Source organism: Girardinichthys multiradiatus, chromosome 4, assembly GCF_021462225.1.
Source record: "Girardinichthys multiradiatus isolate DD_20200921_A chromosome 4, DD_fGirMul_XY1, whole genome shotgun sequence".
NCBI classification, from domain to species: Eukaryota; Metazoa; Chordata; class Actinopteri; order Cyprinodontiformes; family Goodeidae; genus Girardinichthys; species Girardinichthys multiradiatus.
Window position 1 is genome coordinate 29,961,621 of NC_061797.1, and position 11,484 is coordinate 29,973,104.

At 37.6% G+C, this 11,484-nt stretch overlaps 1 long non-coding RNA gene across 2 annotated transcripts; it reads right to left on the minus strand.

Moving 5' to 3' along the window:
* Positions 1-1,150: 1,150 nt before the first annotated feature.
* On the minus strand, positions 1,151-7,276 carry LOC124866924. Of its 2 annotated transcripts, none has more exons than XR_007037951.1 (2): positions 4,850-7,276; positions 1,151-4,733 (listed from the first exon to the last, which is right to left on the minus strand). It is a non-coding gene; the product is annotated as an uncharacterized LOC124866924 (long non-coding RNA). The 2 variants fall into 2 exon arrangements; XR_007037952.1 differs by having other exon boundaries at positions 4,846-7,276.
* Between the last annotated feature and the right edge of the window lie 4,208 nt (positions 7,277-11,484).

An 11,484-nucleotide genomic window follows, 5' to 3' on the forward strand; every position in this document is an offset into this window, starting at 1 on the left:
CGAAAAATCCTCAGCCGCCATCCGCAGACACAAGCCTGCTCTGCAGCGGCCTGCTCGTCATTCATGAGCGACTTCTCTGTAACATCTCACTTCCTACTTCCAGAGGGACACATGGGACGTGCAGAAGTTGTTAAATTTAATACAATTAGTTAAACTCTGGTGTGCCTCATGGTAAATCTCCTCATATACTCCTTACACTAGCAAGAACATTGGATCTCTGCTGGATGGAGAAGACCTGCAGCCTACATATTATGCTCTCATGAGCCACAGGTTGTGTGATCTGTAGCTCTAACCTAAAGAAACATGATGAGAAAGAAATCATAAACAAATTCAAAAACACCAACTTAAATCAAAGAAAAACAGTGCCTATTCAGATTTGACTCTTAAATTATAGAGTAATTTATTTCTTCATTAGGAGCTACTGAAAGCTTAAAACCTACAAGGTGCTATAACGAAGTCACCTGTTTTGTTTTAGAGCTTGACAGCCTAATTTTATTAGTACACCATAACTCTGCATCAGGAGTTGCAACTGAGGCAGAATATAAAAGAGGTCAGTCTGAAACGCACGTGTCTGTTGGCTTGTCTCAGGTCAACGTCTGTCTCAGCAGACTAAAAGGTCAAGACCCTCAGACCAGCAGCAGAATAATAACTGTCTGGACATGAAGGAGTGACAAGTTAAAGACCACTACCAGAGCGGTCACAGAGTTCCTTCCAGGTTACATTTACCGGTAGAAATTAGAATGTTTTTTATTCATATCAGTGCAGATGTGACCATAGAAAGAGGTCTGTAACACTTGAATGGGCTCTTTTCAACTGTTACATTTGATTCAATTGTTAGGGTTAATTGGAATGTATGTACCAGACTGTTGTGAAGTGCCTTGAGACAACATGTGTTGTGAATTGGCGCTATATAAATAAAACTGAATTGAATTGAATTCTTGCATTTGAATCATTCTCAGTGATGTTAAAAAATGCCTTCACACACCTTGAGAGGAACATTTTTTCCACCATTTCTTGCTTTGTTGTCAATAATCATTTGCGCTCTTTGGCTCAAATCCTGTGATGGTTTTCTGTTTGCCTCTGTCCAAGGTGCTGACACAAATCAGCTTCATTATGCCTGTAAACCCATTAATAACCACAACTCCATTTGTACATTTGGCATATTTTATTGAGAATATGAGTAAACAGCTTACATAAAAAATCACTTATCAGCATTTTCACATTTTCAGCATCATAAATAAATATAAAAAGATTAAAAAAAACATCGAGTGGAGCTTAAATTTTAACAGTTTTCCTCTACCTGACGTAATTTAAATAAAGATCAACTCTAATGTAATAGTTATTGTTTATTCTGAACAGAGATCAAGTTTTCAGACAGGATTTTACAGCCCTAAACCTATATTGTCTCTTTTCACATGAGAAATACACTTTACTAACTCCACAAGTATTGCAAAGTCTTTATGTCGTATAGTTAGTGTGAACTGTTCAATCTGGGTACAGCGTGTCCTTCATTTTCAGACAAGCTGTCACTATCCTTTTACACCCAGTGTCTGATTCCAACATGCTGGTAGAAGATCTGCCAATTCTCCCTCTCAGAAGCATTGGTGGACTGAGCCTCGCTACAAAAAAAGAGAGAATATAATTGTTAATGCAAAACATTTAAATTAGTTGGAATAATATTCTTTTGCAAACACGCAGAAGTAAGTTACATGATGTGAACAACAGTTGCATAGTTTACAGGTAACTTCTGTCAGTTCTTATGAGTGCTGGCTGTTTGACTCCCAGGCCATGCAGCCATGCGGCTTCCAGATTCACCAAATTATAAGTAAAAAAAGGGTCCTGGACATTTTAATCCTATTGGGGGACATGGTAAGGCTCTTTCTCTGCCAATTTTCACCCTCTCTCTTATTCAAACCCTCTCTTTCTTCTTCAGATTCACAATGGAGGATTCTGCTGTCCCCCCCCCTTTTCTTTTCCATGTTCTCTCATATCTTTTCTCAGAGCCACATCACCCCCTATCCCCTCAGACAGCATGCAGTTTATGCAAATGTCCAACCTTTCAAGCTCAAACTTGAATGAGAGCTCAACTAAATCTCTCTTGCTCCCACAAACACACACACAGACACACACACACAGACACACACACACACACACACACACACGTACACACACAAAGAGAGAGTGGGATTGTAAACTCACGTAAATATGGACCTTGTTCCAATTTTGTGTTTCGAATTTGAAATATTTATTACAGAGCGCAGGTGGGTAGAAAGAAAAGACAAAGAGGATTTTGGTGTGTGGGAGTGTTGTGGCTGAAGGTGGAGTGTGACATTACATTAGGGTCTGGATTTTAGGGACAAATAGTTGATTTAGGAGCAGGTTGAGAAGGGTGTGTGTGTGTGTGAGAATGATGAATGTGAAATGTTTAGTTGTTCCCAGGGTCTGGGTGCTGTTTGAAAAGCCTGAGGGTGTTGAAAAGCCTGAGGGTGGGTAGCTCTAAGAGGAGGTGGCAGGGAGGTGGGGGACTGTGCCCAGCTGTTGGGTTGGGATGGGGTGGGGGTCCTGAGTCTCTCTTGGTCTCTCTGACAGGCTGTCCTTTTCACCAGCACATAGCTGGGCCGTTCAGCCTGCTGCCATAACAACACCACAGCCTCTGTGTCATGGTAACGCCATGGAGTCATCGCAGAGTGCAGAAGGAGGGGAGTGTTAGGACAGCAGTGGCTGAGGAGTCGAGACGTTTCTGCCCCTCTGAACTTGAACTTGACTGTCATAATGAACGACTGGCGGGTTGAAATGGAAATCTACTCCTGGGAAATTTTCTCTCTAAATGAAATACTTTCAATGTTATGAATGCAAATGATTGCTTTTATATTGTGAATGAACAATTAGTTTAATTTATAAAACAGTAACAGAAACAATTAGAATTAAAACACATAAAAACTGTTTTTTTATTTTATTTTGGCATAACTTTGATTCAAATTGCATAAGGTTTGGGCAAGCTGTGTATTTTTTGTTGATTTCTAATTTTTTATTTTTTTGTTGTTTTATCCCTTAAATACTTTTATTTGCCTTTCAAACTAAATGGAGTAATTTGTGTCCATAAGGACATTCTGTATGCCATTTACTCTCATTAAAAATGCTTATAAAAATGCTTATAATGTGGCATACAGTTTGGCCAAATTCTGTATTTCTGAATGAATTAAAATTCTTCATCACTTTTTTTTCTGAGACTTTCCTAAAAATTAAAAAATAAATAGAAAAATCTGTGTCATTTAAGGATGTTTTGTGCCAATGATCACCATTTTACTCAATTTAATATTTTACTTTAACATTTGTAGACTAAGCTATTTTCCTTAGTTGGGCTTTTGGTTACACAAAAACGAACAATATATTTAAAATGAACCTTTTTAATGGGCTGCCATTAAAATGTAATTTCTACATTTATATGTTTATCATTCCCTGGTGTTGATATCCCTTAAAAATGTGATTTCATAGTTTTTCACTTGGTAAAGATATGTTTTATGTACTGTAAATCTAGCAATTTGCATAATAGCAAATTCCACTTTCTGATGACTTATTTATCGATTTTGCACTCCTCCCACTTAATTATTTTTATTTCCATTTACTGGATAGGAAACAAACTACCCTCTTGTGTTTTTTCTTTCAAAAAATAAGAAAAATATATTTTTATTATAATTAGTAAAACAATTTAAATGGAAATTACTTTTTACAAAAGGTGCAAAATATATTGAACACTCCAAAGAAATGCATTCTGTATTATTAGCAAAATCAAATGAGGATCTATGGCGATAAATGCTTTTAGAAGTGATGGTTTATTATCTGTATGTCTCTGCAGATGCAGTACTGCTTGTTTGCCCTTGTTCAAAGCTCCTGATGGAAGACTGGTCCACACGAGGGGTCTTAGCTGATCAGGTCTACTCAAACATGGGAAAACTGGTGTTCTCAAAGGTCCCCTGTCGCTGCTACAAAGCCAAGAACAAGCCATAGCAGGATAATCATGTTTATCCCCAGATTAAGACAGGATCACAGCTGTCGTACCCTTTGGGAAAAAGGAGAGGTGAAGAGTGCTGCCTTTAGAAATTTTCAGACTGGTGGTCTTATTTGGACCACAAACATCCTGCTGTGGAATCATCACCTTAACAATTGTTCAGAAACAGTCACAGTCTGATCTGTGCAATGCATATGAAAATACACCTAATTTAAAAGGCTAACAAACTCTGGGTTGCTGCAATAAAATTAAAGCTTTCTGAAAAATAATAAGTTGTGAGATCCAAGTTAACACTTTTCTGAGATGTATTACTGCTCACCAAGTGACTGCTAGAAGTAAAGACTTTAGTGAAAGATTTATCAACATAATACGAATATGAATAAATTACTGCAATAAAAGTTAATGTAATAAAAAAACTAATATGTTAAGGAAGGTGCCTTTTTTCACACAGCACAAACATGTCACACACTGGACATGTTCTGTTTCAGTACCTCTGACATAAAACACCACATTTCTTCACATTCATACACATGGTCAAAGAGTCAGTGGTAGGAACACAAAGGAACAACTTTCCATGAGCTGCTCTGACTGCTGCTGCTGCTCTAATGCAGGCATCTGCTACTGTCTGGTCTGGCCTGTCGTTCCCACCTCTGGGCCTGGCATTTACTGTACCAGCCTCTCTCTCGCTCACGCTCACACACACACACACACACACACACACACACTTGGAAAGAAGAAGTGGCAGACCTTTGTCAAGTGTTCCTTTCACAAAAGCAGTCATTGTGGCAAGAAGCCAGGACCAGAATTATAATGTGGACCCTGGACAGTGTGTTTACCTACAGGCCAACAGGTCTCCTGCAGCTGCAGCGCAAAACACCGACCCAGATCACTCAGTGGAAGCTGCGGGTGCAATTTAAGGTGGAGAGCATTTTGTACTCCTCAAAACCCAATGTTTTGGAATTTTATAAGATTACCTAAGAAAAATTATAAAGATGACGTTAGAATAAATATTGACAACGTCTACACTTTAATTGATTAAATACCTCATTAGGAGGCAGGTATGTGTGCATTGCTTATATGCAATTACCAGCTTTGCTCTAAGCCCTCCCCGGAGCTGCATGTCTAATTACAGTCAGCTTCCTAATAAAGGAACAGTCCCTCTATTGTTTTCCAAGCAGTTAAAATTAACTATATCAGAATCATTATTTTTTTTAAAAAGTACAATTATTGCACTGAAGACAGGCTGTACCTTCACAACTAAATAAAAAATAATCTGCAATGAATGTGAGTGTAACGCTTTGAGAATGAAGCTCTGTGATTGGTAATGTTGCAGAGCTGCCGCTGCTGCTGCGCCTTTAAACAGGCCTGCTCCCAGTTTCTGTGCAATTATGTTAATACGCCCAGCTTGCCTGCGTCCTTTTCATTATCGGCTGGAGTTGCGTGATTGTTTCCTCTATTTTACATCGTTGTCAAGCACTCCCGTTTTTTGTTCTGGCAGCGTTTTCTCCTTCACGCTGGGATCTGCAGGAAAAACCCACAGATCTGCGTCACATAAACGGGCTGAAAGAGGCGCAGTCCTGCGGTCAGAATCTCCACCTCAGCAGACTGCTTCAATATCTGCAGGTTACAGTGTCCAAAGCAGAATAACGAGGACGTCGTCTTTGTTTACAGCACTCACTTTGTAGAATCATGCTGTTCTTCATCTCCCTGAAATCATGTTTTTTAGGTCAGCTAGTAGAAATCGCTTTAAGTGTACTGTGTATTTGTTATTTATAAGAAAACATCATGATCAGAAAAAAATAGTATATGTTGAAAATAAGGTTGCAACTAAAAGGGGGGAAGTAGTTTTTAATCCACACTTGATGAGATCTGATTACTGTAAATTTAAATACAGGCAAAATAAAGAGATCTAGTGTAACTTTTAAAGCAACTGTGTGAAATAAAAAAAAATAAAAAATGTTTCTTTCCACCTCCATTCTTCTATGAAAAAAACTCAAAGAAATGCTAAAAAAAACAAAACTGACAAAGAACAAAACAACACCTAGAAATAGGAAACCCATCAACGACTAGAAGAAGGGGTAGAAACTAAAGATGTTGCCATTTTGGCCTCCGTTTGTTTCAGTTTTCAGGAGGAGATTTTTCTCCTGCTTTTCAAAAGAATAATTTCACATTTGTGGCTAATGTGAAGCAAAAAGGAAGCAGTGCAATTTGAACAGACAATTGTTTCAAAAATATTCAGGAACGGAATGTCTTGTTGATTTATATATAAATATTTTATTAAATCGATTTTTATACTAACATGAGCTTCTTTCTTTCTTTCTTTAGTTGTTTATCAGTAACATAAGGGTATAATGCCTTGCATGCATGATACTCCTTAAACCTTTTCATGTTTTGTCACATTACATCCATAAACTTTAACGTATTTTACTGCATATGTATTATTCATTTACCATTGTTTAAAACATCAACGGAATGCAGATTTGAATAGATTAATCACATTAATCAGTAAAATTGCTGTAAACATTTTGAGAGGAAAAACCACAGGGATGTTGGGGGAAGAATCACATGATCAAAATGTCACATCAAAATAACAGCTTTGTCACTTCTTGTTCTGTCTACAGTAATAGTTATGAAGTGACTCACAGATTGGCCTTTCAGAGGCCCCAGAAATGTGACTTTAATAAACAGTAGAAAGCTGAAGTCTCCAGTGAGGGAGATCATGCCGCAGGAGAAACCTAGTGCATCAGGCTCTAATGGAAGATAATCATGAACCAAAAGCCTTCCTCGTTGGTTTATACCAGCACAATAATTTTAAAGGCAGCAGGGAGGTCAGGATGACTCAGAAATATACAGCCTGGGGGATTCCTCACAGCGATGGAGGCTGACTTCTCACAGACTCTTTACAACTCGCTGTGTGTCCCCCGATGGAGGCCTCTCAGTTAGGGAGGAATGTAATGTAGTATTCTGTACTGTACTTGTGTTTTCGCTTGCATTTGGGGAAATTCTGCTGATTAAAAAATCTGTTTGATGCGAGTGTAGAATAAAATAAATTATTAATAAAAGACGCATAAAACATATAAATAAAATGTAAAATTTTCAACACCAAAAAATGTCATTTTATTTCCCTGTTAAAGCTAAAAAATAAACCAATGACCCTCAATAAACTGTCACATAAGGACAATAAATGACAAAGTCAAACTCAGAGCTTCCACATCTCAGTCAGAATTGAACAATCAAAAACATTTATTTAGGAGCATTAGAAATTATAACCTACCTGAAAACACATCATGTCCTGCTTCTTTCTTTTTTCAGGTTTCCTCTCACATGTGCAGGAGGCCCGAGGACTTGGAGGTCATTCCTGCTTTCGGTTATCTAGCTTTATGATGAAGAGTTTACACTCATACAGCTAGATAACCAAAGACAGGAACAGGCTCCTCATTTGTCAGAGCAGCAAGCTAGACAATCTGAGGCTTCCTGGGAATATCACAGAATGACTGACATTAATATAGGTTTCTTCCTGCAAGGTGTAATTTTGCATAAAAATTAAAAGAGAGAAAAACCCAAAGTATTGGTGAAAATCTCATTTTCAACATAATTACTGTTTTAAAGAAGACGGACATAGTGGCTGGTTTTAGATTTTGTGCTGCCTCCTAAACCATTCAAATAAAATCTCAAATCATTCACACATGATGTTGTTTCATCAAAGTTGAATTCCAACAATTAATCCTGTTTAAACAATGCTTTACAATGATTTGAAATAAAATACTTTCTAATGTTTTTGTCACCTTTATCTAACTTCCAAAATGGCATTTCATTTGAGGCCTCATTGTTTCGTAGATATATGAACCTTTCATACTAAAAAAATGTTCCCCAGCTTTAATGCACAGTCATGGTCCAGCACATATTTAGATTACAAACTAAACTCAAATTAACATCTTAGTGATCTCACGCTTCTTTAGGTCAGAGCGTCTGACGTCAGGTGTTTTAATTGGGGAATAGCTGCTATGACGGCAGCTGCGTCACTTTCTTTGCATAACAGAGTAAAAACACTGACCAATATCAGCAAATTACTGTCAATGTTTCTTTACTTAAATTTCCTCAACAGGCCTCAATGTAGCTGTTGTACTTTTTAAACTGAACATAAGTTACTTTTATATTTTGCCAGACTCTTGGTGGAAAGTTGGCTTTATTGACAGAGTGTGGCAGAGAGTAATAAAACACAAAGGGCCTGCTAGGTTTCATTAAATTGTCCAACGTTGTCTTTGTTAAACAGGACACACCACAACTTCAATATCAGAGCCAAAACAAAAACAGAAAAGATACACATTCCCAGTGAGTGAATAGTTTGTTAAACATTATTCAAATAGATTCATCTGAGAGTAAAATACATAATTTAAAGATGCCAACATCAGTTTAAATGAGTGAAAAAAATAAACAGCACAAAATCGAAATGGCTTACTTTTCACGGTTTGCAGATGCGTCCTTTGCGTCCAGGATATTACAACATCCACAGGGCGCTCCTTCAGCCGCCAGTTTCTGTCCACACCTGCTTTGACAAACAGGTGAGACCCGGCGTGGATCAGATCGATAAATCCCCCCCTCAGCATCTGCGGCGCGGCTCCACGATGGGGCTGTGGATGAGACATCTTTCCGCTCCTGTGTCCACATCAGAAGGCTCTGGTTTCCGACAGAGACGCGGGATGCTCCGTGGGGACGGCGAACCTTATCATCCGCCCCGTGTCCAAACGCGCGCTGTGGTCTCCGGTCCTGAGGCTGAGATGTGCCCCCCTGGCAGACTCACAGTGGCCCCTTCTCACCTCCCTGCTGGCTTTTTTCCCTCAACACTTCCTCCTCCCTTTGCTGACGCCACACAGACGGTAGGTTGAACACAACCAATGGAAAAGAAGCTCCTGTGTGCGTCGACGCGTGTTTTGGAGCTGCGTTGGCGGGGAATATTGGAAATATGTAACAATGGTCACATGCAAGTTAACTAATTAAATGAACATTAAACAGATTATCCAAAAGAATATCCAATCCTCCTTATTTGACGAAATAAAATAAATGTTTTGTTTAAATCAAAAACATGCAATATTTTACTATTCGTGTTTAAGTGCTGAGCTCTACAGATTTAAAACGATGTCTTCATAAGCTTAATGCAACCAAAGAAGGTGATGAAGTACCCCATACTGGGCCACAATGGATTCTCAGAATATGTTGCCACCTAGCGGTAATATAGAGACGTTTGTTCATGTTTTTTTTTTACATTTTAGAGGTACATTAGGGTCAGTTGAAGGATATCTATCTATCTATCTATCTATCTATCTATCTATCTATCTATCTATCTATCTATCTATCTATCTATCTATCTATCTATCTATCTATCTATCTATCTATCTATCTATCTATCTATCTATCTATCTATCTATCTATCTATCTATCTATCTATCTATCTATCTATCTATCTATCTATCTATCTATCTATCTATCTATCTATCTATCTATCTATCTATCTATCTATCAGCTGCTTTCAGGGAAGCTTATTTCAACACTACTTATTCCTAAGATTAATATAAAAAGTGTTTAATTTGTCCTCACAGTCCTGCATAGACATGCAGGTTCTAATGGTTTAGATACAAATGTCAAGTGGCAGGACATGCAGCTCAGACCAGCCCAGTCTGATCTCAGGGTGTAACTCTTCAAACTTTATAATGGCTACAGTCAGATCCCAGAAAGTGTTTTATGTAATAGCTAAAGAACAGTGGCTTGTAAAAGTAACCCTTTCCCCTTGACCTTTTTCACATGCATCTTACTAGCACAAACCTCAATGTATTTTATTGGGATTTTATGTGATACAGTAAAATGAAGGGCATACTTTTAAAGAAAATTATATATGGTTCTCAAAATGTTACTCTGATTATGCTCAAGAAAATTAGGTGTAAACAAGTGCATAAAAAAGTCCCCGTGTGTAATTTAATCTAATTGTAAATCCAGCTGCTCTATGAAGGCCTCAGAAGATCAAGGAACACTACAGATATGTCAGGGTGGAGAAGGTTAAAGTAGGATTGGGTCATAAAACAATATTACCAGTTTTTAACTTATTGTGGAGCACTGCTCAATCCATCATCTAAAATTGGAGAGAACACACCACAAGTAAAAACCTACCTGGGTAAGAGCATTACTCGGAGGAGCAACCTCTATGGCCATGGTAACTCTGAAGGAGCTGCACAGATTCACTGCTCAGGAGGGGGAATCCGCTTTTGGATTTCAAAATGTATGTTCTCCATCTATTCTGACTGGCCTATTATGCAAGAATAAAGAAAGAATGGGCAAAATCTAAGTCTCTAGGTGTGCATACACCACAGACCTCCAGTTGTAATCTACAAAATATGGATTCAAGGAGGCTAGTAACAAATGCAGTTAACACCTTTGAGGTTTTTATAAGTATACGTTTTTGAAAATTGTTCCTTTCACTTCACAATTATGGAAGATTTTGTGTTGATCTAACACATAAAATCCCCCCAAAAAGACATTGAACCCTTCAGTTGTAAGGTATAGATGTTCAAGGGGGCACTGTGCTATATATGATGCAAAATGCTTAAAAGCAATAGGCCTACATAAATTAAATTCACATTTCTCTACCTACCCTACATGTATGATCGAGTAGGGTAATAAGCCAGCTAGTTTAGGTTTCTAATGCAAAATGTAGTAAATACACTTTAAAAAAAATCTATTTTAAACTGCAACATCTCTTCTGTTTTTTTCCAGCATACTTACTCTACCTGCAGCTGCCAACATATCTTATTTGAAGCCAGTATGATTAGGCTACACGTTGCACAGAACCTATTTGATTTTCTATGATTTTGTATTGTGCATAACTGAGCTCAGATGTTCAGCAATAGTATACTGCCCTCTAGTGTTCAGTCTGCATACTTTCTAAAATATTTTGGTATGTACAGAACAAATTTACTTTAGGTCTTATTTAAACATAAGTGCAGTGGCAAAAATACAGAAAGCACATCACCCATAAAACACAGAATAACAAAAATTAAAAAAGAAGAGTAGAAATCCAAGCACAAAAAATATAAAAAATAAAAGCTGGTATAACTTTGTTGCATAAGTGTGCACATCTTTAACTTTATTGAAGCATCGTTTCATTTAATTTCTATCTTCTTAAGTTCACCTCCACCTAATTGCAAATAATCAAATTTTCCATAAATAAAGTGTAGCTTTCCTTATTTTCCTGATATTTGCATATGTGCATCCTTTAGCTAAAGTCCCAGTTTGCAGAGGGGTTACAAATTCAATTCAATTCAATTCAAATTCAAATTCAAAAATACTTTATTAATATCAAACGGAAATTAAATGTTGTTATAGCTCATATTATGAAGGTTTCCTCAAAGAGCCGTTGTAGATGCTGATGGCTGTGGGCAGGAAGGATCTCCTGTAGCGCTCCGTCTTACAGCAGATCTGAAGAA